Consider the following 26,738-nt stretch of genomic DNA (forward strand, 5'->3'; position numbering starts at 1 on the left):
GCACCGCGCCCACTTGTTGCATCCCCAGGAGTTTGTAAATAAGGAGGAATCTGCCTGTTTTTCCTCTAGCTCGTCCTCTTCTCCGCCTTCACTAACATCTCCGCCAAATACCGAAGACCCGGAACAACGTCCGTCCACTACTAGATTATTTTCCTGTTTTGCCCGCCTCCGTCTCCCGGCAACGGACAACAACTTCCGGGGTCAGATGCGCTGCTTCGTGTCTACCGCAGATGTAGAAAATCACCGGGAGCGTTTCTCCCTTCATAAAGGAGCTTCTTTCAGACACGAGGAGAGCTGTTTTGGTGGTAGCAGTCTCTCCTCCGTGCTGGTCTGTTTGCTGCTGGGTGTTTTTGGTTTATTTAAACTTGGTAACTTGAACTTAACGTTGGTAAAGCTACTGTTAGCATCTTCGCTAACAGCTTCTTGCGTTGGGATAAGCTGTTACGTTTTGGTTTAGAGTTAATCTTTTTTGTGGTGTAGATCTCCCTTTTATTACATTTAGAGTGTTGTGGGTTTTCGGTTTAGTGTAAAATATCACCTGAGTTTGGTTTAACCCGTAACACCACTCGCCTCACGCACATAAGTGACCAAAACAAAGCAGCATGGAGACACTCCATCTTCTACCACCTCTCAGGCAGCAGCCTGCACTCCCAAGTTCTACACGTCACCAGAACATAACCAACCAACACAATAAACGCAGTGTTATACAAAATGGAAGGCCTGTAGTGTTTATTCTCTTACAGTAAGAATTTATCAATTTTTTTGAGGAATTTATTTGAGATTTTCTGGTTTTTGTTAATTGTGCAATAGAAAAATAATCATTAGATTAATTTTCTAAATAGTCATTAGAATAGTCGACTATTCGATAAAATAATCGTCAGAATAATCGTTTTAAAAATAATCGTTTACCCCAGCCCTACGGATAAAGCATTTTTGACAAATACCAGCATGAAACAAGTAAAACTCATAAATATCTGTAATCGTGCTGAAGGAGAATCCTCATTGGGTAACTGACTGTTTTCACGCTCTGCGATTGGCCAGTCACATAGAGCGCCCGCCTCTCCCTATATACAAAACTCTGCAGCTGGCCGGGAGCGCAGTCCGTCTGGCTCATCCACGCACACACACAGACAGTAACGGATCTCGCTGTGATTGCTTCATTGTTGCTCACGTTTCTTCAGTTTTCCCTAAGTTTTCTTCAGCTCGCCTCTTTTTCGGTTGAATATTTAAAGTTACTTTTTTCGTAACTTACATGGCGCATTTGACAAGACAGAGCTGACGTGCTGCGTCAGTCACTACCTCCGCTCCGGTCGGGTTTTTTTTTTTACTCCCTCTCTCTCCCTCTATCTCTCACACACACCTTAATCAACATTGTTTTGTTTAACTTTGTGGGGTAAAATATCAAGAATGTTAAGAAAAAAATCTGTTTAATCAAATTAAAATTAAAATATATATTGTGTCTGGTTCTAGCATTTCATATTTCATAGTTCCTACTGCATGAGTTCAGATGTATTAATCCATGCACTTAAATTTAATGTTCTTATTTTATTGAAATACTTGTTCTGTAATAGTTCCTTTACTATTGTGATCAAAAATATTTAATCTCAATTCTGAGCCTGCTCTGTAAATAGTTTTCAAATAAACAATACACATATCAACTTCTGATCAATCCATATCAATTTCAGACTTAAAATAATATATTGTTTTAAACCACGCCCACTTCTGGGTTATGCCACGCCCAGGCTGTTTGTGGAAGTTACAGTCAAACGTAAGGTCACGGTGTCACGCCAGAATTCGCTATGGCATCAATGCCCCTCCCTTTCTGGAAAGCTATCAGAACTGAATGGTCATTACAGCATCAGGAAGACAGTGCATGACCTTAGTGTCGTTGGCTAAATTAGAGGGGACAAATATGGACATTTCAACATAAACAATAGACTTCCTGTTGTCAGGGGGCGGGGCTTAGGTGATGTAAGCAGTACACATTGTTATTGTCTTGAGATGTGGTGAGTGATCACACAGACAAAGTTTGATATAGATCTGATCATGCTCATGGGAGTTATTACATCATGTAATGTAATGGCGAAAGGTCAATGTTTGAGGCTTAACCATGCCCACACCTTTCAACTTTAGAAAAATCTGACAGTTGAATTTTTGTCTTATTTTTTAAGAGCATATAGCAGAAGTTTGAAGACGATCGTTGAAAAGGGCGACAGGGCATCACTCTCCAAACGACATCTGCGAAAACCACTAAATCGAGTACTTTGACCAAAATGGCCGACTTCCTGTGTGACATTGACCAAGAAACTTTTTTGTATGTCCTGAGACACTACATTGGTGTACCAATTTTTGTAATCCTCTGTCAAAGCATGGCTTGGGGCTGACAGTTTTAATGGTCCTAGGGGGCGCTATTTCAGAAAATAGACCATGCCCACCAACTTCTCCTGTCCATTTCAATTAGGGGTTAGACTAGGATCACTCACCAGAAATTTTGTGGCGATATCACGATATCTGAGGCAATGAGAGGCAAACAAATTTGCGTGATGGCGAATTTTGCCATGCTCCCAAAGCCCTGCCTTTTTTTGAAACCTGCCAGTACTAGAGACCAAGTGACCTCAACTTGTCTACTGCAATTTGCCAGCGATTGCTGGTGATTGGGTGAAAGGAGTCCAGTAGGGAGCTGTGAAAAAAAGAGTGGCGTGGTGACAGGTCAAAGTTTGAGGCTTAGCCACGCCCACACCTTTCAACTTTTGAAAAATCTGACGGTTGAATTTTTTCCTCTATGTCTTAAGAGTTTATGGCAGAAGTTTGAAGGCAATCGGTGAAAAGGGCGACGGGGCATCATTCTCGAAACAATGTGTACGAAAACCACTAAATCGAGTACTTGGACCAAAATGGCCGACCTCCTGTGTGACATTGCGCTGGCTCCAGGAGACTTTTTTTTACATCCTAAGACTCTACATTCGTGTACCAAATTGCGTAATCCTCAGTCAAAGCATGGCTTGGGGCTGACAGTTTTAATGGTCCTAAGGGGCGCTATTTTACCCACCCGATTTTGACATCAGATTTTTTGTGGGGGCCAGACTAGTAATGATCACCAGAAGTTTCATGGTGATATCTTTAAGAATGATGAAATGTGAGGCAAACATATGGCCATGGCGGTATGCCTGACTTTGCCGTGTCGCCACAACCCTGCCCTCTGTTGAAAACTTCCATAAAGTGACGGCAAGCAACCCACAATTGTCTTGAGTTACCAGCTACAAATTTGTGGTGATTAAGTGAAATGGGGCAATTTGGGACCTATCATAGTAAAACTTGACCTTTTTGGTCCTGAGGGGGCGGGGCTTATGTGATATCATCATCCGACCATTCAGTTTAGTTTGTGGGAGGATGACGAATGACCAGATACATTTGTATAACTCTACTCTATTCGGGTATGAAGTTATAGCCATTTATATTTTTTGGCGAGTAGTCGAACCTCTAGGCCAGGCCACGCCCCCTCAGCATATACGAAAAGTCGATTTTATTTTTTCTATTTGATCGCCCATCCCTTCTGAGCAATTTCCCACAACATTTGAGACAATCGTGCGAAAAATGATCAAGTAAATCAATCAGAAGCAGACCCTAGAAACCGTCAAAACGGGGTCAAAATCACCACTTCAAACCAAAATGGCCAACTTCCTGTTTGATGTTGACCATGGTTGCAATAGGGTTTTCTGTGTGGACTGGTGAGTACTACAAGTGTACAAAATTACATAACTGTACGACAAACTAAGGTTTATGGGGGGGGGGGGGGGGGGGGGAGGTATTTTTCACATTCTAGGGGGCACTGTGGAGCTAGTTTTATTGCGATTTTTTGGGACCTTTAAATTACAAAAATTTACGCCACGCCTGACATGTCTGCAAAAATTTTTGAGTTTTTGGGTATGTTAAGGCCTCCAAAAAGCCAATTGACTTGGCGGAAGAAAAATAAACATTAGAAAAACAATAGGCCTTCGCAAGGACTGCAAAGGCCTAATAACTGTGAGAGAAAATCATTGGTTTAACAGGAGGAAAGATAGTACCTTAGAAAGGAAACTCAACAAAAAGCACATGCTTTACAGAGGTGCTCTATTATGGAACTCAAAATTATTCAAAATTCAAAAAATAAATAAGACATTAGGAAATAAATATCAACATGAAGAAATACTAGACAATCATGTAATCGGACAATGAAATGATGAAGTGACAGAATGTTATGTAAAATCTAAGCTCAATATTATGAAATATTTTTCATTCTACTTTTCAAATGTCTTTATTAATATAAAGTTTTTTTTTCAAAAGTCATTTATTCATAATAACCCTAATTGATATTCAGCCATTTTTATTTAATTCATTCAGTTTTTATTACATAACATCTTTTTAACAAATACAGCTTTTATTTCATAATAGTGTTTTTTCCCATGGCTGATTCATTTCATAATGAGACTTTACAGCAGAATGTCTCAGTCCGTCAGTCAAGACTAACAGGGTGGAGCCAGTGTGTCATTGGTTGCTAATTCAGTCAGACAAAAGCAATCATTCAAAATGTATGGACACGGTGCTCATGTGTCTGAATCCACGGGCAGGATCCTTATGAGTACGGGTCCTCGCCGGTCTAGCAAGGCCTGGTCCTTGCTCGACCGCAAGACCGGAATCTAGCGGCTCTGTGGCCCTTAGGTCCCATCACAGCCGTGGCGGCAGCTACACGCGAAGGGAAAATGCTCACATTAATGATTAATGTCAAGTTGTTGTTGTTGTTGTTATCCTCAAGGGCAACATGTCGATTATCACATGTAAGTTGCTTTGGACAAAAGTGTCTGCTAAATACGTAAACAAACATTTAATTGTCAGATTACATGATTGTCTAGTATTTCTTCATGTAGATATTTATTTCATAATGTCTTGTTTATTTATAGAATTGTGAATACTTTTGAGTTCCATACTCTAATAGGTTAGTTCAGATTTGGATCATAGATTTCCAGCCATCCACAAGAAGGCAGGGATCCACTACTTCAGGAAAGCTATGTCATTAAAAGGTTTTTGCCTAAAATGTTCCTATACTCTTTAAGTCTGAGGTGGAGTAGAAAACTCTTTGCCACCTCTTGGGACACCAGAAACAGGAACAGTGTCATAAATACAGGTGCTGGCCAGTAAATTAGAATATCATCAAAAGGTTGAAAATATTTCAGTAATTCCATTCAAAACGTGAAACTTGTACATTATATTCATGCAATGCACACAGACCAATGTATTTCCAATGTTCATTACATTTAAATTTGATATTCATAAGTGACAACTAATGAAAACTCCAAATTTGGTATCTCAAAAAATTAGAATATTCTGAAAAGGCTGAATATAGAAGACACCTGCTGCCACTCTAATCAGCTGATTTACTCAAAACACCTGCAAAGGCCTTTAAAAGGTCCCTCAGTCTTGTTTTGAAGGCACCACAATCATGGGGAAGACTTCTGACTTAACAGCTGTCCAAAAGACAATCATTGACACCTTGCACAAGGAGGGCAAGACACAAAAGGTGATTGCTAAAGAAGCTGGCTGTTCGCAGAGCTCTGTGTCCAAGCACATTAACAGACAGGCGAAGGGACGGAAAAAATGTGGTAGAAAAAAGTGTACAAGCTCTAGGGATAACCGCACCCTGCAGAGAATTGTGACGACAAACCCATTCAAAAATGTGGGGGAGATCCACAAAGAGTGGACTGCAGCTGGAGTCAGCGCTTCAAGAACCACCACGAGGAGACTCATGAAAGACATGGGATTCAGGTGTCGCATTCCGTGTGTCAAGCCACTCCTGAACAAGAAACAGCGCAAGAAGCGTCTCGCCTGGGCCAAGGACAAAAAGGACTGGACTGATGCTGAGTGGTCCAAAGTTATGTTTTCTGATGAAAGCAAGTTCTGCATTTCCTTTGGAAATCAAGGACCCAGAGTCTGGAGGAAGAGCGGAGAAGCACAGAATCCACGTTGCATGAGGTCCAGTGTAAAGTTTCCACCGTCAGTGATGGTGTGGGGTGCCATGTCATCTGCCGGTGTTGGCCCACTCTGTTTCCTGAGGTCCAGGGTCAATGCAGCCGTCTACCAGGAAGTTTTAGAGCACTTCATGCTTCCTGCTGCTGACCAACTTTATGGGGATGCAGACTTCACCTTTCAACAGGACTTGGCACCTGCACACAGTGCCAAAACCACCAGCACCTGGTTCAAGGACCATGGTATCCCTGTCCTTGATTGGCCAGCAAACTCGCCTGACCTTAACCCCATAGAAAATCTATGGGGTATTGTGAAGCGGAGGATGCAATACGCTAGACCCAACAATGCAGAGGAGCTGAAGACGACTATCAGAGCAACCTGGGCTCTCATAACACCTGAGCAGTGCCACAGACTGATCGAGTCCATGCCACGCCGCATTACTGCAGTTATTGAGGCAAAAGGAGCCCCGACTAAGTATTGAGTGCTATACATGCACATTCTTTTCATGTTCATTCTTTTCAGTTGGCCAACATTAGAGAAACAAACATTTTTTCATTGGCCTTTAGAATATTCTAATTTTCTGAGATACCAGATTTGATGTTTTCATTGGTTGTCACCTATAAATATCAAAATTAAACGTAATAAACATCGGAAATACATTGGTCTGTGTGCATTGCATGAATATAATGTACAAGTTTCACGTTTTGAATGGAATTACTGAAATATTTTCAACCTTTTGATGATATTCTAATTTACTGGCCAGCACCTGTACGCCTGGTTCTCTGTAGGGAACTGCTCTGAAACCCAGAGGGTGGGTTGTGGAAAGAGTTATGCTGCTAACACGACACACCACCTGCACAACATAGTCAAATGACAGTGTGTCCGAGGTTTGTTCAGCTTCTGGTGGTGTTTCCTGTCTAGCACAATAAACATATACGGTGATGCTATGGCGAGAGGAGCCTAACCTTTGAGTTACTGAACACAGAACATCTTCATCACACCTTTTCCTGTCTTCATAATATTAATGATAACCCACACACTCTTTTGGACAGAAAAGAAATGAGAGCAGGCCAGTTCAGTACCCACCTCCTCCTCAGGCATGTCTATAATGTGGACAGAATTAGGTTTTACATCAACTTAATGAAAACACTCAGATGGCTTTTCCATCAGATGTCCAGAACACACACTGCTCGCCCTGCCCAAAAGTCTAAAATACTAAACAGTGATCTTCTTTTTCTAAATTGCGTTTGTTTTTAGACTTCAGTGAGTCCTCTGGTCATGTCACCTACCAGTTGGTGATTGGCTACTTTATAAAGCCCTGCCTGTTGGCTGCTGATAATCCCTCAATAACTCAAGCCCTTAAACAGACCAGTGATTCCAGCAGTCTGCTGGCAGCTTTGTGAGTGAAGCTCCCACCTCAGTCCTCAAAATCTGGTTAAACTAATTAGAGGACATTAGTTATAGTTTGTAAATAACACACACACACACACACACACACACACACACACACACACACACACACACACACACACACACACACACACACACACACACACACACACACACACACACACACACACACACACACACACACACACACACACACACACACACACACACACACACACACACACACACACACACACACACACACATCTTTCTATCATAGTGGGGACCTGCCATTGACTTCCATTTATTTTTGTTCATTTTTGTGATTCCACTATCCAACCCAACCCTAACCATAACCAATGCTGATCTATTCCTAACCATAACCTTAACTAAAACTTAATTCACACCACACCTCCAACTAGTACGCTTCTGGTAAGCTTCTAAAAAAAGTGAGAACCAAAAAAAGTCCTCACTTAGAAAAATTTCCTCACATTGCAGGGAAAATGGTTTAAATGGTCCTCAGTATGTAGTATGTACAAGAACACACACACAAACGCACGCATGCATGCGCATGCGAACACACATCACCTATTCCTCACTGCCAGAATTCTAAAACAATTAGAATTCCATCAAAACAAATTAATAAAAGCACTACTCTCCTACACTTCCTCACTTTAGCACATCAAACATGAAAGTTTAAAAAAAAGCATAAAGTTCTAAAGTATTGTATGAAGCTTTATAAATTTAGACAAGCTTACGTTTGTCACCACAGACAAACTCTTTAGTAGTTGCTTTTTAGAGCACACAATTTGATTTTTATTATTGCATGTTTGTTGTTATGTTAGAGTGTTGAAAAGCAGACAAAATGGAATGCAGCCCACATTAATTCTCCCGTCTCTCATATCTGACCAATCAGAATGTTTGCCATGAACTTGGCCTGTGTTGGTTAGATTATATATTGCACACAGGAACAGATAAACAGCAGCTTTTTACTAGATATCTATTCATGAAATAAAGACCAACACGTTAAGTTGCAAAACACTGATTAAGAAATGAAATCCGAGCTTGAAGGACAAAGTCAGTTACATATTACTGTACAACCATAGTTACAACATGTGGGGAAAATGGTTTTAAATAACAAGCATTGGGATATTTAAAAATAAAAGTATGTTTTCCTTCTTGCATGTGCATGGTCATTGCAAACTAATGCCTGACACACAGCCTTGGCAGCTGAATCATTGTGTCTTGGGTCCTACCCACACTATTTAATCACTTTAGGTTTGGCCGATCACTTGGAACTGCTGTTTTCAAAAGTAGCTTAAGGGATGAATGTGTGAGCACCCTTATTTTATAATGTGTTGCCATAATGCACCCCCTTCTATGCAGTATAGTCTTATACCAAGGACATATACCAGTGGGGAGCTGGCTGACCCCATTTATCACTACCACTGTAAAAACTCTTGCCCTGGGCTGTTCATTCTTGTTTCTCAAGGGCTGCTATCTGCATGTTTTCTGGGTGTTCCTCCACCAAGATACCTGGTTTAAATCCATGACCGATTAACAGGCTTCTGAAGAACTTGAGGACCTGCTGAAGATGTGATTCAATCGTTGAATCAGGTGTGTTAGAACAGGGAAACAGCTAAAACATGAAGGGCAGTGGCCCTCCAGGACCAGAATGGAACAGCCCTGTAGGACTCAGTCTTGGCTGAGTTGCTGTGTTTAACTGCTGAATCAAAGTATTTGTTACAGTAGCTCTAACACGTTGCTGCCAGTGAAGTCAAACCCTTTCAACCATTCTTTTTAAATGAAAGAAAAACAGATGCTGCAACAGAAACCACAGAGACTTGAATGGCTAGTGGAAGCAAACACATCCACTGAAGGCTTATCTCAGCTGTCCATGTCCTCTGAGCCATCGGGTGTCACCATGTTCTTTTGTCATATTGCATTTAATTAGTTTCCTTTCATCATGGTCTGTCAAGGTTGGACAACTCTGGTGTCCAGGGTTCACTACCACTGTCACTGACACATTTTCTCAACCTTTTTTTTATTTTATTTTTCTAAAGGCTGAACATTAACATCGATCTTTTCTGACACATCCACTCTGACTAAATGAAAGACACATAATGATACCCGTTCCCTTGGCATAGAGTAAAAAAAAGCTTTTTTAATACAAGTTTTTTTTGTGTTTAGTTCAAATAAATTACTTAAATTACAAACACCAATATAACAAAATATTCAATTATATATTTACAGGTGATAGCAGGGGGAAATAGATACTACTATTAATTTCAATACAGTTCTCAATGAATTTACTTCTAATGAAAATAGCAGTATAGTTCAGAAAACACCAACAGTTTGTTTCGATTGACTTTTATCCCATCACAATTACCCAAAGTATTATCATCAACAGAAATGTGTTTTATTTACCTATTTTATATTCAATACATGGTCAGTTTATTGATTTGTTTGATTGACTTTAGTAAATTATTTATTTTAATACTGAATACTGTAGAAACTTAATATTCAAGAGTTAGTTAAAGGTGTGGTTCACTGAAAACATTTTTTAAATATTTTTTCTGATTATAATCAGTCTCTATGAGTTTAACATGCAGGCTGAATATGAAATAGTCTCCTACACCTATCTCCTGCATCAGCTTCTGACAGAAAACAAACAGTGAAAATCTAGGATTTGAAATAACTGACAGATTTACGTCACGGTGTCACTTAACATTTATGCATTCACCCATCTTGCCTCAGCATGGGGAAGGATGTAGTTGTTTTAGCATCTAGGAAACATCTAACCATTAGCATTAGCAAGTCCACCACATGGCAGAACTCCTCCAGTCTTGAGATGCAGAGCAAATAGAGTCAGTGGTAGAGTTGAATTGCTGTTTCCCAATCAGAGGTGAGATGTCCAAATATCAGGAAATAAGGCTCCAAAACCACAGTCTGAAGCTCCGCTTTGGTGCATCGGAGCTTTTATGGACTTACACCTACTTAACCTTGCGCTGCAAGATGAATTCTCGAGAGATTTGGAGTTTTCCAAACTCAGGAGAATCCATCTTGTTCTGCTCCAGTTAAAACTGTCCGAACACAAAAACGCCTAAAATAGGCCGAACCAATCATGTGTCAGTACTGTGCTGTAGGGTGGAACTTAGTTTTCACGATAGTATCAAGCGCCCGGCTAACCAAAACAAAAATGGCCATTCTGGTTGACGCTAACAGCAAACAATAGCCACGACGGCAATGCGGGGTCCATGGCCAAATATGGTCACGGTCAGACATCTTTAATTTGTTAAAACACATGTAACAGAAATTTCCCAAAAAATCCATTCAGATATATTTGTACATGTCTACAGCAACATGTATAATTGCTGTTTAGACAACTAGTTACATGTAAGTGTAGATCCCTTAGGTGACAGGATGTAATTGTACATGCCTTACATGCTGGGGATCTGGGTTCAAATCCAGACAGGTTTTCTATTCAGACGGCATACATAAATTACTTTTTATTCCACTAATGATACTTTATTACAGTAATGATATATTTTACTTACAGTAATACAGTAATAAAATGCCAAATTTTTAATCAATAAACATCCAAATGAGACAATGTCACGGCAAGAAAAGACGTCGGTTCAACTTTCAATTTGGAACTATTTTTCAACCATGACGGAACATTGTGGGCGGGACCGTGAGAGCGGGGTTGGGGGGTTGCTGTGCTACACTACTGTCTCTCGTCTGTATCAGCAGAGGGGAGGCCTGCGGTTCGCTTTGCTGCCGTGCGTCATCCTTGTCAGAGGAGAAGGTAGGGCCGGGGATGGGGGTGGGTCGGGACCATGCTTATTAGCCTGGTGGTCAACCAGGCAAAGCCTGGTGGCAAACTAAACTAAACTGGCAGAAATAACCCGAAGACATGATAATTGCCCCATGAGTAGTTGCCGTTGTTGTTGTTTTCCAGGCTGTTGTTTCTAGTGATGTTTAGGCATGCAATAAGGTAGCAAAACATATATTTATCGGCTGTGAAAAATGTCCTCAAAAATTCAACAGCATATATCGGCCATCATCGGACCATGACCATGATCATATCAGCATCATTATGGGCAAAAGAAAAACCAATATCAGTCGATCTGTAGTCTGAATCTCAGAGGAAGGCAGAATGCATCACAAGAGTCAGTAATCTGACCCTTTTGTTAAAAAGACTGTTGGTTCTTTCTGTTTTCCAGTTAAGGAACATTGACAAGCTCAGCTCTAATTTCTACTATAGAGATTGTTTTAATTTATTCTGTACAGATTATTGTAACATAACTGCCTCAGTAAAAACCCGCTGGATTGTTTTCAGCTTATCTAAAATGCAGCTGTTATATTTTTGACTCATTCCCAAGTATTCCCATGTCACAGCACGTTACCTAGTGTTGGGCATCGCTTGATTTTTAACGATTCCGATTCCAATTCCTCGTTTCGATTCCGGTTCCTATCCATTGACGATTCCGTTCTTAAGACATGACATGCTTTACATGAGCTAGCTAACCACAGGTCCTACTTGATGAAATAACCTTGACTTCAACATGAATTTTAATTCTATGAACAACAACATCGCCTTCATTTAGACAAAAACGTGTTTTGGAGAAAAAAAGAAAAAAACTTGCAGCACAATCAGTGTGTTTGTTTCTGACCACAACCAACGTCTGGAAAAAGCCTCTGGGATGAGAGGCTAAATGTCTCCAACATATCCAGAAGTCCAGCTGTTTTCAGCTAAAACTCTCAGGATGATCATGTCCAGGATGACTGAGAACTACACCTCCATGCTGCAGCAGCATTCAGTCAGAACAGGAAGTGAAACTTAAATGTAGCTGCTGTCAGTAACAACCTAACAGATTTTAAACATGAAAACTCTCAACAGAAATAGTTCAGAAAGGAAATTAAAATGTTCATAACTTTGTGTGTGATTTATTATTATTATTATTATTATTATTATTATTATTATTTATTGTGGCAGAAGCTGGTGTGGTCCACCACGGAGAAGCTTCTCTAGCATGATGACTTTAATTATTCTACAGATTATTGTTCAGCCTTCTGACGTTCACGCACACACACACACACACACACACACACACACACACACACACACACACACACACACACACACACACACACACACACACACACACACACACACACACACGAGTGTTGGTGAGCGGCTGCGTCTGACTGCTGACGCTCCGTGTGTGTTTTCATTTCTGCAGTGACACAAATTCACCTCACACCATCCAGAGTTTGTTCTTTAAAGCTTCTATTAAATCCACCATGTTGACGTATTTTAACAAGTTTCCTCTACGCTGCAGGAGTTAAAGCTTACATTACGGAGTAAAAGTTCGGCAGACGCGTTTGTTTATGTTTGGCCGCTGCGCGCTTGGTGGGGGAAGGGGGGACTCGGTGCTGCACACAGACAGCTGGTGTGATCAGTTCTGAAAAGCGTTGATCACAATTAGCAGATCACGTTTATTTTTCATGGAGATCAGCCACGGATTCTTCTTCCGTCGGCATTCTAGGAATCGAAACTAAGAATCGAAATAAAAAACTTTGAACGATTCCGGGAAAAACTAACAGTTGGTCCCGGTTCCAATCGATGCTCGATGCCCAACCCTAATGTTACCACCAGGAATCCGACTGCTGTCTATGTTTAAATAAGGACTGGAAACTAAAGAGGACAGTACCTTTAAAGTTGTACCCCTAAACCCCCAAATTGTAAAATTTTGCTCAACAGTGACGGATTCTTTATCATGTAGAGATGTTTAAGGGGAATGTCTTTTGAAGGCCAGGACAATAAAATATGGCCAGGTGAAAGTACATCCCTCCACATGACTGAGGCTGTTTTAAATAAAAATAACAGCTGAATCTATTCAACTTGAAGGAGATAGAGTAGTTCTGTCTGTGGGAATGGGTAACATCCATGTGGAGGATAGTCCTAGTTCATAGAGACATGGCATTAGGGTTATCCTTTGAGCATGCAGAAGACATCTGTGTTATTTTTTTTCCGTCATTTTTGTTTCAAGGTGAAAAATGTATTGCATTTTAAATGTGAGACACGTTGTACTGGACTGTTTTTTGAGGTGTGCTCTATTTCCTGCAGTCAGGGCACCAGCTGCTGTGGGTCGATCATTTTCAAATAAAACTCATTTCAACACCACACTAAAAATGAATGATCAATAAAAACAAACTGATTTAATTATGTAACGAATACATTTACATATTATTTAATGAACCATAAATTTGAGATTCCATAGGAACTATGAAATCAATCTTATGGATCTTTGGACAACTTAAACCAGAAAATTGGAACTTTTTATTGCAGGGATTATGTAACCACTGCGTATTAACTCAGAGACAAAAGAAAGGGAGTCAAGTTTTAAAAGTTTAAAGATTTATTACTAAACAAATTAAAACTACTGTAGACTAACTTTAAACACTAAATGTATGGTGTAAATAAAATGAAGTGAGACGGAGAATGGTGTAGTGTGGAATGTTTTTCAGAACCAGCAAATCCGGAGAAACGATTAGTTCTGATGGGAGTGAAGATGATGTTTCGCGCAAAGCTTTTGGTTTGAAGATTTATAATTCAATTCAATTCAATTCAATTCAAGTTTATTTATATAGCGCCAAATCACGACAAGAGTCATCTCAAGGCACTTCACATAATAAACATTCCAATTCAGGTCAGTTCATTACGCCAATCAGAAATAATGTGTCCTATATAAGGAACCCAGCAAATTGCATCAAGTCACTAACTAGTGTCAGTGACTATACAGCAATCCTCATACTAAGCAAGCATAAAGCGACAGTGGAGAGGAAAACTCCCTTTTAACAGGAAGAAACCTCCAGAGAATCCTGGCTCAGTATAAGCAGCCATCCTCCACGACTCACTGAGGATTGAGAAGACAGAGCGCACACACACGCACACGCATATTGAGACGCCCTTCCGCCGGTCTACGCACCCTTTGTGGAAGTCCCCTTTAGATCAGGAATGTCGACGTCCAGCTTGACCATCTCTGGAACCGAAGCCGGTAGGAAAAGCAGCGGTTGCCGACCAGACCAGTCTTGAGATACTTCCGGGCCACGACAGTTTTATTGGCATCTAGCAAGACCCAAAATGGGGTCGTGATGATTCAGCTTTTATTCTGAAAGGAACCGTTGCAGCAGGTGGAACAGCAACAGATTTTATTCAGCTTGTCGTTGGTTCTTTCGGCTGAAGAGGAAAGTTACGGCTTGGCCACTCCGACAACTTCTCTAGAAAGCTTTGAACTGGAGTTCAAGCTGACGTGGGCATAGTTTTATAATTTGGATGTTTTGATTTACGGTCGAATCAAAAAGAGACAGATTTACCAAGCACCACCAAAACCACGCCTTCGTCAGATCTGGAAGATTCTGATTGGATCAGAAAAAGCAAAGTGTCATGTGTCTTAACCTTACGTGTGATCAGTCTCTAGTAGAAATATTTAAAGGTATATTACTTATTACATTCTATAGGATTATAATATCAAGTAATTAATATTTTCATTTCACAGATTGGTTCACACTTTATTATCGGCTAACACTTTGTTTGATTAGCTTTATTAAAAATAGAGTTCTTCTGACTAATTAAAAGAAAGAGATCATCTTCTTTCTTCTCTTGAGCTGGAAAGGAAACAGTTTTAGAAGCAAATGCATGAGCGGCCTTGACCCACCTTTGAAGATTAGGTTTGTGTCAGAAACTTCTGGTTTTGCTTTGAGCAGAGCAAACCAGAGCAGGGTCTTTTAGGGTAGAAATGGACGCTACAATTCTGACATTAATTTGAGATGTATGATTATATGATAGTGGAGCATTAGATCTAATATTCTCCTTTAGTAAGGTTAAAGAAACACGAAGACAAAAATGCTACATCATTTGTTGCCAGATGTGCTTGCAACATTAAGGTTCACAGGTAGAACAAAGTGAGGAAATCAATAGGTGAAATATCACATAAGCCAACTAATTATTGCTGCAGTCTGCCAAATTATTAGGACAAGAAGTCAGTTTTAAAGGGATACTTTGCTACTTATTTCATATTGTTAAATAATTTTCTTGAGCTAGTATGAGCTAAAATTACCCTTTATAAGGTTGATGACGTCACTCAGCCCCGATCGCCCCCCTGTGGCCAGAATATTCCACTTGCAACTTCAGGCTGGCAAGCCACTCTATTGGGAAAAAATGGAGCTGACCTACCTGGCGCTGCGCTGCAGTCTGGTTCCAGCACATTTCCTGCATGTTTTAGATCATGAACACAGCTGATTTGTTTGGTTTATCGATGAAACACTTCTGTAGACACTAATAAAGGCTGGGGAGACATTTCAGCTGTTAGATTGAGATGTTAAAAAGACGAGCGCACAGCGAGGAGATAGATTTTGCTTTTTGTTCTACAAATGGACACTAAGGAGTGCTAAAAACAAGACAAAACTGCCTTGTTCCCCTTTAATGGAAGAGGTCCAGTTTTTATAGTTTGCTGTAGTGCAGCACTCAATTTGACCACAAATGAAATTAGTCTGTGCAGGAACTGATTTGATTTCAGTGGGTTCTCAGCCGTCATCAAACTCAATCCAAGTTTTAAACCATTGCTCCATCCACCTCCGTATATGGTGCTGATTTTGTTGGAACACTGCTGATGGGGCAAGATATTGAATGAACTTCATCTGAACTCAATTTGCATAGATGTCATTGATTAATAAAAGAACCACTACCACTGAACAACTGCATTTGTGGGGGAATGTGCTATCGGACAAGAACCACCATAACTCTGACTTGTGGCCATTTCAAACTAGAATAGTCTCTTTAAGAACAACAAACTAAAACCAATACAACAAGTAAAACCAGAATATAAAAAAACACAAATTTAAAATTGAACAAACAAGGTGGAAAAACTAAGGACGAGTTAATGGTTTGGGAGTTGAAGGCCAGGGAGAAGTAGTGGGTTTTCAGGTGTGATTTAAAGACGGCAATAGAGGGTGCTTGCCTAACCTGAAGAGGTAATGAGTTCCACAATTTTGGGGCACAGACAGAAACAGCCCTTTCCGTGCGGGTCTTCAAATGTGCCCTTCTTAACTAACTAAATTTCTCCCCGTTTCATCAAAGCTGCTCCAGGTCTATATATACTAACTGATATTTTTGGTTTTATTTCTTAGTTCTTTCCACAATATAAACATGCATCCCCCCAAAAAATATTTCCCATGTGACTGAATGAATTTGAGTAGATAGACACTTTTAATGATGGCGTTCTATCTGGCATTGTTTATTGGACCAAATATCAGCTAATATTTAGCTATACCTAAAAGTACATCTTTCTACTGATACAAATATTACTCAAAGGCAGTGAACTCCCACTCTGAAGTTGAAACATTCAACTTTATACTCAAAGTATACCATTACAATTTAAATACACCAGCTATGGTAATGATGGATTTCTTTGTAAAGGTTGTCCATATTTCCTACGAAGAACTACAACCACAAATTTGTCCAGACTGATCTTCATTGTCAACATGCCAAAGTAACTTTTTCAAATGGGGCAACGTAACGTCTGCGAGTCGCACGTCCAGCCGATCATCTACTGTGACATCATCAGCAGGAGCAGACCCCCTGAGCCGATCTGGCACCCCAAGCAGAGCCGGTGCCTACACAGTAACTACATCCCTATTTACTTTGTTGAGAGAAGAACTGACAACCCCCCAGCCGGCTGAGAAGGAAATCTGTTTCGGTATAACCATCCTTCCAACATGATTGAGACATTAGACTGTTTTATGATTATTTCATTTTACAAGTCTTACATATTGCTACTTTAACTGGTGATTCTGAATTGACTCTTGGTGCAAGTGTGCTTGTAAATGTTTCTTTGTGAGAAGCACTGGGATTTGTCCAGGTATACCCACCCTCCCTCAGTCACAGCTGGAGATCGACCCTGAATAGGAAGCAGGTAGAAAAATAGGGATGCTTTACTGTTTTTAGCAACTTTCCAAACATTGAAATATCTAAAATGATATGCATACGTAAAACACTGTGATAGAACCATAGTGACATGTACTTTCACCATTTTGTGCCGCTACAGTTGTACACAAGAAGAACCCTCTTTGCTCTAGCTGCTCTGGGAATGCCTTCAGAACTCAGAGGAAGTGGGAGAGGATGGGGTAGCAAATTCTTCACTATATGAGACAAAACTAGCTCAGGGAAGATATACAGTTGCATTTGTTTTTAGCACTTAATGCTGAAGACTCACTAACACATAGAAAAGGGGATAATTAAGCTGTGATAAAGAATAAATTTGTGGGGAAAAGGTCTATTTATGCTTTAGTAGCAACATGTGCAGCTGTAACAGAGCAGGTATTCTGCAAATAACCCTGCAGGGATCCAAACTGTACACGTGTAACCCAGACAGATATGTTAGTGCATTACTGTAGGTCAACAAGAAAAAAGGGGTTAAACTAAAAGTTTATTGTATGTGGTGAAGTCTAAAAACAGTTAAGAAGTACTGAAGCATAAATAATGTATTGTATTGTATTTTGGGGCTTATTGTGAAAAGAGGAAGTGCTGGGGGGGGGGGGGGGGGGGGGAGGAGAAAAGGATGCAATATTCCAAGGCGTGAAAATTAACTTTTTTGGTCCGGATCGTCGAAGTAATGACCGGTAATGTACGCTTGTGCGATGGCTACATCATAGAATCTAGGGAGCCCTTACCCAGGCAGAGAGTAAAGGTGGGCTACACACAAAACAATTACTCTGATGTTGTTGAGTATATATATATTTTACACAGAAATGAGAATGAATGGATGGCAAAAACATACAGTTTTGACATGTTACATTGTACTTTGTAGACTTTAAAAATCTATCTTTAGATTTGACCCATGGTTTTTTTGTTTTGTCTTACATTTTTGAAAGTAAACAGCTGCTTTTTAGAGACGTCTTAGCTTACCTACCACAAGTACACAGCACTCTGAAGGACTTCCAAGCTTTTGAATTTCAGAATAAAGCATGAAGAGGTGAAGCATTTCAAAGTAGAGTTATAAAATCTAGCAACCTGAAAAGAAGGTTACCTCTTTCCTTTTTCTTTTTACAGCCAGTCACAAGGCATTAAAGAACAGTGTCTGAGTGTGAAAAAGAGAGTTGAAATGAGTAGTCCTTTGGCGAGGCAATATTAGAGAAGAGAGGCATATAAAAGGTGCAGCGGGAGAAGAGGAAGAATAAGCAAGTGAACAGGGACGGAAAGAGTGCAAGAGAGCAGGGAGAATGGGTAATTTAAGCCTGTGGGCACACACTGGGAATCAATATTTAATTTCTTTGTCAGCTATGATAAGGAGAGAGTAAAATCATTTTGATATCCCACCCTACCACTCAATATCACTCAATCTACAAAATCATGTGAGCTACATAGAATGGCTTGCTGCACTTGGACGTTGAACATGAAACCAGATAATCCGCCAGAGCACACTGACACTGGTCCTGCTGAAATGTCACTATGATAAATTTACAAGTTACTTGTTTTTGAGTCAATGATAAAAAATATTACAGTGTGACTTTAAACCATGGGATGTCCACAGATGGCAGTAAGAATGCACACAGGAAACAAACAAGCTGAACCCCCCCACAGACTGAAACCTTTAAATTGATTAAACTAAACAAATGTCCTTGGATTAATTTTGAATTTAGGATAAATGTGATTCTTGACCAGGCTGTAGAACTGTGGACCAGCTCGTTACCCTTGCTAGGGTGCTGAAGGGGGCATGTGAGTTCTCTGAACCGGTCCATATGCTTTACGGATCTGGAAAAGAACTGAAGTGCACACCATAGACAACAATCAGTACCCTCAACCTTCAACTTAAAGTAAAGGGAGACTACCACTGGAGAAAATCCAAGATGGTTACCCAACACGTAAATCCCCACCACCTCCACCCCTACCACAGCATTACCGCACCAGGTCAACAATATCCTGACCTGGCCTTTAGAGTTCAGAGCCCTTAAACACATTAAAGCTATAAAAACTTGTTTCATGCAATAAAAATGACATCACTTTGTTATCATGATTATGCAAATCTTAATATTTTTCAGAGGGATAAAGTACCATAATCAGAATGCAATGTGCAACAACAAGAATGTGCCAAATGACAAAACAAGTTTGCATTATGCATGTGATAATAATTTAGTTCCAGAATGTGCTCTTTGCAAAATACATTTGCAGCTGTTGAGCCGAAAAACATTTCTAAGCCATTTGGATTTAAGTGACAAGGATAATGTACGGACAAAAAACACGGGAGGATGGGATAGAAAGAGACAAAGATTTTTCCCCATCCAAGAAAAAGATCTTTTCCCCAAAACCCTGTTTCCTCTGATTACTGCCATAGTGATTATATTGCACTGAACAGCAGTCATAAGGAGCTAGAGCAAGAACATTTCACCAACACCAATCAGAACCCCAACACAAACCTTCGTATGGATTCTACAAAATACAAATGAAACAATTTAGATTTACAGTTATTTTTCTGCATAATAAAGCCCATAATTGCCCATATGCACAAACTACCTAAACATACTTACAGTTATGAACTCTAGGTTGCATGTTCTGCAAAAAGACAACAGATAAGATTTAACAAAATTTAATCTAACTGGTTTAAAGGAGCCAGACCATGCTATCATAAACCTTTGAGAGCAAAGGTATGCACAATATATGATAAAATGTTGCCATTGGTACTATTGAGATGTCATTTTATTTTAAGTATGAGTTATTTTTGTCAGCCTGAATATATACCCACAAACGAAACAGTTTAAATTAAGCTCTGCCCACCCCCGCTTGCCTACAACAGCATCTTAAGCCTAGTTTATGCTTCTGCGTCGGTACGGTTGGTGCAATTCCATCACCATCACCGCCACTGTGCCCTCAAAAACATGAAGAAAGCCAGAGATATCTAGCAGCAGACATGGAGCAGCTTGAAGAATACCTTGTGGTAAAAAATACAAACATTTTCTTCACGCGTGACTGGGTGAGTAGATATTCATTAAGCGTTTTATTCGTGGATGGAAATGACAGGTAACGTAAGTTTAGAGATGGTGAGGGCATGAAGAGGTGGAGTCGAATGAGGGACAAATTTGTCCACATAAAAAGTATCTGAAATACAAGTGGGGGAGTAGAGGGAGGTGGAGAATACAGTCAGTAAAGATGGCCTCCATCTGGAAGGCTAGGTTATCCAGAGTTATCTCTGTAGTTATGCTGCTATAGGCTTAGACTGCTGAAGGACACACTGACCACTTTCCACACTTGACTACTTTCTTCTACAATTTGCTCTTTAACTGTATTATTTCCTGCTATTTCAGCTGTTAACTTAATATTTTCTCCAAGTGTTTTTCTCTCCAGAAGAAGCTCCAGTGATGTTCTGCTGAGCTGTGGCAGCCTCATGGAGGGGGTCATCGGCTTGAACAGTGCTGCTAACCATTTAAACATTCTCCCTCTCCAGATAACATTGTACTTACTTTGACATGGAATGTGCTACTACTAGTTTAACTGTTGCATTAATTATACATTCATTAAGTTAAAGACAGTAAAGTTAATCTCTTATTAAGTAGAATATTTACTAAGAAATCACAATGTAGCAATTGAAACTGTACTTGGTATATATGTTGTGTGTGTGTGTGTGTGTGTGTGTGTGTGTGTGTGTGTGTGTGTGTGTGTGTGTGTGTGTGTGTGTGTGCGTGCGTGTGTGTTCGTGTGTGTGCGTGCGTGCCTGCGTGTGTGTGTGTGTGTGTGTGTGTGTGTGTGTGTGTGCGTGCGTGTGTGTGTGTGTGTGTGTGTGTGCTCTTGTCTTCTCAATCCCCAGTGAGTCATGGTAGATGGCTGCTTATACTGATCCAGGCTCCTCTGGAGGTTTCTTCCTGTTAAAAAGGAGTGCTAAATGCTTGCTTAGTATGAGGATTGCTGTAAAGACACTGACACCAGTCAGTGACTTGATGCAATTTGCTGGGTTCCTTATATAGGAAACTTTTTACTGATTGGCTTAATGAACTGACCTGTATTGGAATGTTTGCTACGTGAAGTGTCTTGAAACGACTCTTGTCGTGATTTGGCGCTATATAAATAAACTGAATTGAATTGAAAATCACAAAATAAACACAATTGTAAATGCACTGTTTTGGACCGGACACATGACAGGATACCCCAGAAAAACAAAATGCCCTCTGTTGTCCTGGCGGGGAATTGCTTAGCAAGACTCCCAAGGGGAAGGAGAAGTCAGATAGCAAAGCATCTGTGTGTATCTCCGATGTGGAGCTGACGCAGAAGCATAAACTAGGCTTTAAGCGAGTCAATTGTATTGGCTATGGTTGTCCAGTGGTTAAAGCAACTGCCTTTTATCTTGTTTTGCTTTGTCCTGACACCACTTAAACTCGTGGTGTTGAACCGCCTACTTTTTCCTGGATGCTGGCAAGAACTTAAATTACAAAAAGTTGAGGCGGGAAAATGCCTGAATGCAGCCAAAAAAGGGTTTAGGTGAATTTCTCATGAGGAAATGACAATATAACATGGTCAAAAGGTAAAAAAAAAAAAAAAAAATCAACTTTTCATGATTACAGAACCTTTTAAAAACACAACATTTAAATCAGTAGGAGGCCACGCAAAAGCCAGCCTGAACAACTGAGTTTTCAGCTGCTTTTTAAAAGAGACCACTGAAACCACTGATCTCAGGCTCAGGGGGAGAGAGGTCCAGAGTCTGGGGGCCACAGCAGCAAATGATCTGTCACCTTTGGTCTTTATCCTGGTGCACTGCACAACCAGTAGGCTTTGGTCACTGGACCTCAGGGACCTGCTGGGTGTGTAGGGACTAAGAAGATCACCAATGTAAGATGGTGCTTGTCCATGTAAGGCTCTAAAAACCAGAACCAGGATCTTTAAATGAGCCCTGAAGTTGACTGGCAGCCAGTGAAGCTGGAGGAGAAGTGGGGTGATGTGGGTGTGTTTGGAGGATTTGGTCAGAAGCTGAGTACAGGCATTCTGAACCACCTGTAGACGGTTCAGGGACGTTCTGCTCAGACAAGTGAAAAGAGAGTTAAACCTGAGTCATGCTTCTCCGTCTGCATCAGTGCGGAGACACGCAACGCCATTATCCGTCCTTGCGTAGGCCCCCGGCAGGCATGCAAGTACGTACGGAGTCGAGCTCACTTTTTTAAACATCCGTCCGTCGAGACGGAGAACGCAAGCTTGTGATTGTCAGGATGCCGCTGTTGTCTACACCGCCGCCATTGAGCCCTCAAAAACATAAAGACAGCCGAGGATAACTAGCGGCAGACACGGAGAAGCTTGAAGATTACCTCGCGAAAAAACTCTAAAATATGAACGTTTAGTTCCCCCGTGACTGGAGGAGTACGCAGAAAGCGTTTTATTTGTGGACGGAAATGACAGGAAACTTGGGTTTAGAGGCGAATGAAGAGGTGGAGGAGAATGAGAGACAAATTTGTCCATGTTAAAAAGTCTCTTATATACAAAAAAACTAAATATAAACACACTATCTTGGACTAGATACATTACAGGATACCACAGAACAGCGCTACGCCCTCTGTTGTCCTGCAGGGGAATTGCTTTGCAACACTCCTCAGGAGACGGAGAAGTATGAGAGCAAAACGCTTCCATCAATCCGTGTGTGTCTGTACATTGTGGAGCTGACGGAGAAGCATGAATCAGGCTTTACAGTAGTCTAAGAGTGAGAAGATGAGGTGTGGATAACTGTCTCAAGTTCAGAGCGGGACAGAATGGGACTCAGCTTTGCAATGTTCCTGAGATGGAAGAAGGAAGAGCGAACAAGAGAACTAACATGATAATCCAGGGTCAGAGCTGGGTCAAAGGTCACACCAAGATTCCTGACAGAGGGTTTGGTGTGAGAAGTAAGTTGACCAAGAGAATCTTTGACTTTGGGAACCAGCATGTCTGAGGATCTCAGTCTTATCGGCATTCAGCTGTAGAAAGCTCCCAGCCATCCAGGTTTTAATAGAGTCTAAGCAGGTGTGTAACAGCTGCTGATTCGACATCTCATGGGGCTTAAAGGATATGTACAGTTGGATGCCATCTGCGTAAAGATGGTAGGAGATTCCTTTGAAGGAGCTCAGGACATACTGAAGGGGAAGCAGACAGAGGGGGAGGAGTAGAGGCCCCAGCATAGAACCTTGAGGGACACCATGGGTAAGGGAGGTGGTAGAGGACCGAAACAGAGAAGGAACGCTCAGACAGATAGGAGGAGAACCACTCCAGAGCAGATCCTGATAGGCCCACCCAGTCTCTTAGCCTCTCCAGTAGCAGGTGACGGTCAACAGTGTCAAAGGCTGCAGTCAGGTCCAGCAGGACCAGAACAGAACAGTCCCCTGAGTGGTGACGTGGGTGTGTTTTGACATTTAGACTCATTCTAGTTGATTGAACCCTGCTAGTGAAAATGCTTTAAAAGACCATCTTAGTCTCTCTTCTGCTACCATCTGCCCCCTTTATCTCAATTCATGGGTGAGATGTTTTGACCAACTCTGATAACAGTAACAATAACAAAAAACGTTCCTCTTTGAGTACTCATCAACTGATAACTCCCAGGGTGAGTTAAAGTTTGGAGGGCCACTAGAAAAACAGTACACTGAGACAGATCCAGCAGTGCTAAGGGCAATTACTTATTTCCAAGGTCGTAGAGTGTCCGCCCTGAGACTGGGAGATCAGGGGTTCGATTCCTGGTCGGGTCATACCAAGGACTTTGAAAAAATGGGACCCAATGCCTCCCTGCTTGACACTCAGCATTAAGGGGTTGGATTGGGGGGTTAAACCACCAAAAAGTTCCTGAGCGCGGCTGTGTCTGCAGCTCACCGCTCCCCCAGGGGATGGGTCAAATGCGGAGAACAAATTTTGCACACAAACCTGTGTGTGTGACAACTAATGGGACTTTAACTTTAACTTTAAACAAGACAAAACATACCCTATACTATATGTTTGACTATCTCATGAGTAGTGTTTTGAGCAAAGCAAATCTCAAGAAAGATTTGGCAATACACTTCCAAATTTTATACAAACAGCTTAGTCTTACATTGCCACTGTGAAGCAGGCAAGCCACAAAACTACTAAACAAATGCATCACATCACAGCAAATGACAAATGTCACAGCCACAAGTAATGACAGAGCTCATTCCTCACCTAACACACATTTTCATATGCGTTCCCCTACTTATGTTCTGTCGCTGTGATATGAAACTGTGATGAAGGGGCCAGGCTGTCAGCTGCATAAATGCCTTTGAGGCCGAGCAGCTTCTCCTTGAGATTATGCAGATTCATGGAGCCTGGCGCAGTCACACAATGCCTTTCCTGACAATACAAGAACTATGGTAATTCAAACATATTGCCAACAGCGTGCTATTTCAAACATTATGCCAAGTGCGCTGTCAAAGCATCTCGGATGGCTGTAAAGTCTTGTGCTCATTCTGGTGATTTATAGTGAGAGGTCTTTCTGCTGGCTTTATGTGAAAAACACAATTTAGGCACACTCACACATTCCTTAATTTAGAAAAACTTCAATTTGACCATTTTTGATGAACTTCTGGAGTCTGAGTGTAGTTATACTTTATATTAAAAACTCATTCTATCATCATTTCAGTGAGATTTAAAATGTAATATGTCTACCCAGAGCTTATAGGAATAATACAACAATGTGTCACAATAAATGTTTTGTGAGTGATGCTTACTTTCAGATAATTTTACAACATTTCAGTACACGTTTGGAAACCTATAAATTCATGCAGATATTTGTTACTAAAGACAGAGGCCTGTTTGGTGGTGTTACAAAAGCTCTGACTTTATTTATTTCTATTAGTAGAATCCTTAACAGACTATTTAAATGTAGTTTAATTTAGGTTTGATTCAAGGCATGGATTTACCACGTTAGGCCCGGGTGACACAGCAGGATAATCAGGTTTTATTTTATTTTTTTGCCTGTTTCTCGCCTTCCGACAGTGTTAAAGTCACACTAGGCAACTAGTTTTAAATCATATCCTTGAGCCAATATGTGCTAAAAGGACCCTTTACAAGGTTAATGAAATGCCACTCAGACCCTCACCACCCTCTGTGGCCAGTTGGATCAAATGGAGCTGACATACCTGGCGCTGCCTTCTGGTTCCAGCACATTCCTTTAGATCATGAATACATCTGATTTGTTTAATTTATTGATGAATCTCTCCTGTAGAAACCAATGAAGGCTGGGGAGACATTTCAGCAGTTAGATTATGCAAGATGCTAAAAAGAGGAGCGCACAGCAAGGAGACAAGTTTCATTCTCGGTTAGACCACAGAGCTAGTGGACACTAGGGGGTGCTAAAAGCAAGCATAACTGCCAAGTGTGCCTTTAGCAAGGTGTGTTATGTCCGTAGCTGCTCTAGAAATAATTTAATCAGATGTTACTGCTTGTGTTATAATAATTGTAGGAAGTAATATACGTATGTATTTGGGTGCTTTTAAAGCTTGATATACTACACTCCAGTACATTACACTCATGCTAAATGGCACCTTTCCCCCACCCAAAGCCACCACAGCCATGCCGAAAACCTTGCTCACCCAACTGTGGCTGCATCACATACAGATCTGCTTTACATATTTTAGTGTGTGTGTGTGTGTGTGTGTGTGTGTGTGTGTGTGTGTGCGTGCGTGCGCTCTGTCTTCTCGATCCCCAGTGAGTCGTGGAGGATGGCTGCTTATACTGAGCCAGGATTCTCTGGAGGTTTCTTCCTGTTAAAAGGGAGTTTTCCTCTCCACTGTCGCTTTATGCTTGCTTAGTATGAGGATTGCTGTAGTCAGTGACTTGATGCAATTTGCTGGGTTCCTTATATAGGAAACATTATTTCTGATTGGCTTAATGAACTGACCTGAATTGGAATGTTTATTATGTGAAGTGCCTTGAGACGACTCTTGTCGTGATTTGGCGCTATATAAATAAAATTGAATTGAATTAAATTGAATTATTGTTTTAAGACCATTTGGTTTTGTCTCGCTTGTGAAGACATCTTACTGGGAACTATTGTATTTTTAAAAGATACCTCATATGGACATTTTGCACTGTAAAGAAACATGTTTTACATATCTCATACATCAATGATCACCCAGTAGCAGCCCAGGGGCTGGATCTGGCCCACGACCTGTATCTATCCAGCCTGCCGGAGTCTAACCCCCAGGCTGACAGAGAGTGACTGCACACTTCGTCATTTACCACCACCCTTCACCCACAGGGGATCTGCCACACACTTCATCACCCTTGATACACCCTTGCAATGTTTTTGACTTTTGGATCAAACATGACC

At 40.9% G+C, this 26,738-nt stretch overlaps 1 protein-coding gene across 6 annotated transcripts in view; it reads right to left on the reverse strand.

The window, feature by feature from the left end:
* LOC107387348 (inactive N-acetylated-alpha-linked acidic dipeptidase-like protein 2) overlaps positions 1 to 26,738 on the reverse strand; it is a 661,429-nt gene that overhangs the window by 160,161 nt on the left and 474,530 nt on the right. The gene's annotated exons all lie outside the window — the stretch shown is intronic.

Source organism: Nothobranchius furzeri, chromosome 16 (genome assembly GCF_043380555.1).
Source record: "Nothobranchius furzeri strain GRZ-AD chromosome 16, NfurGRZ-RIMD1, whole genome shotgun sequence".
Taxonomy (NCBI): Eukaryota; Metazoa; Chordata; class Actinopteri; order Cyprinodontiformes; family Nothobranchiidae; genus Nothobranchius; species Nothobranchius furzeri.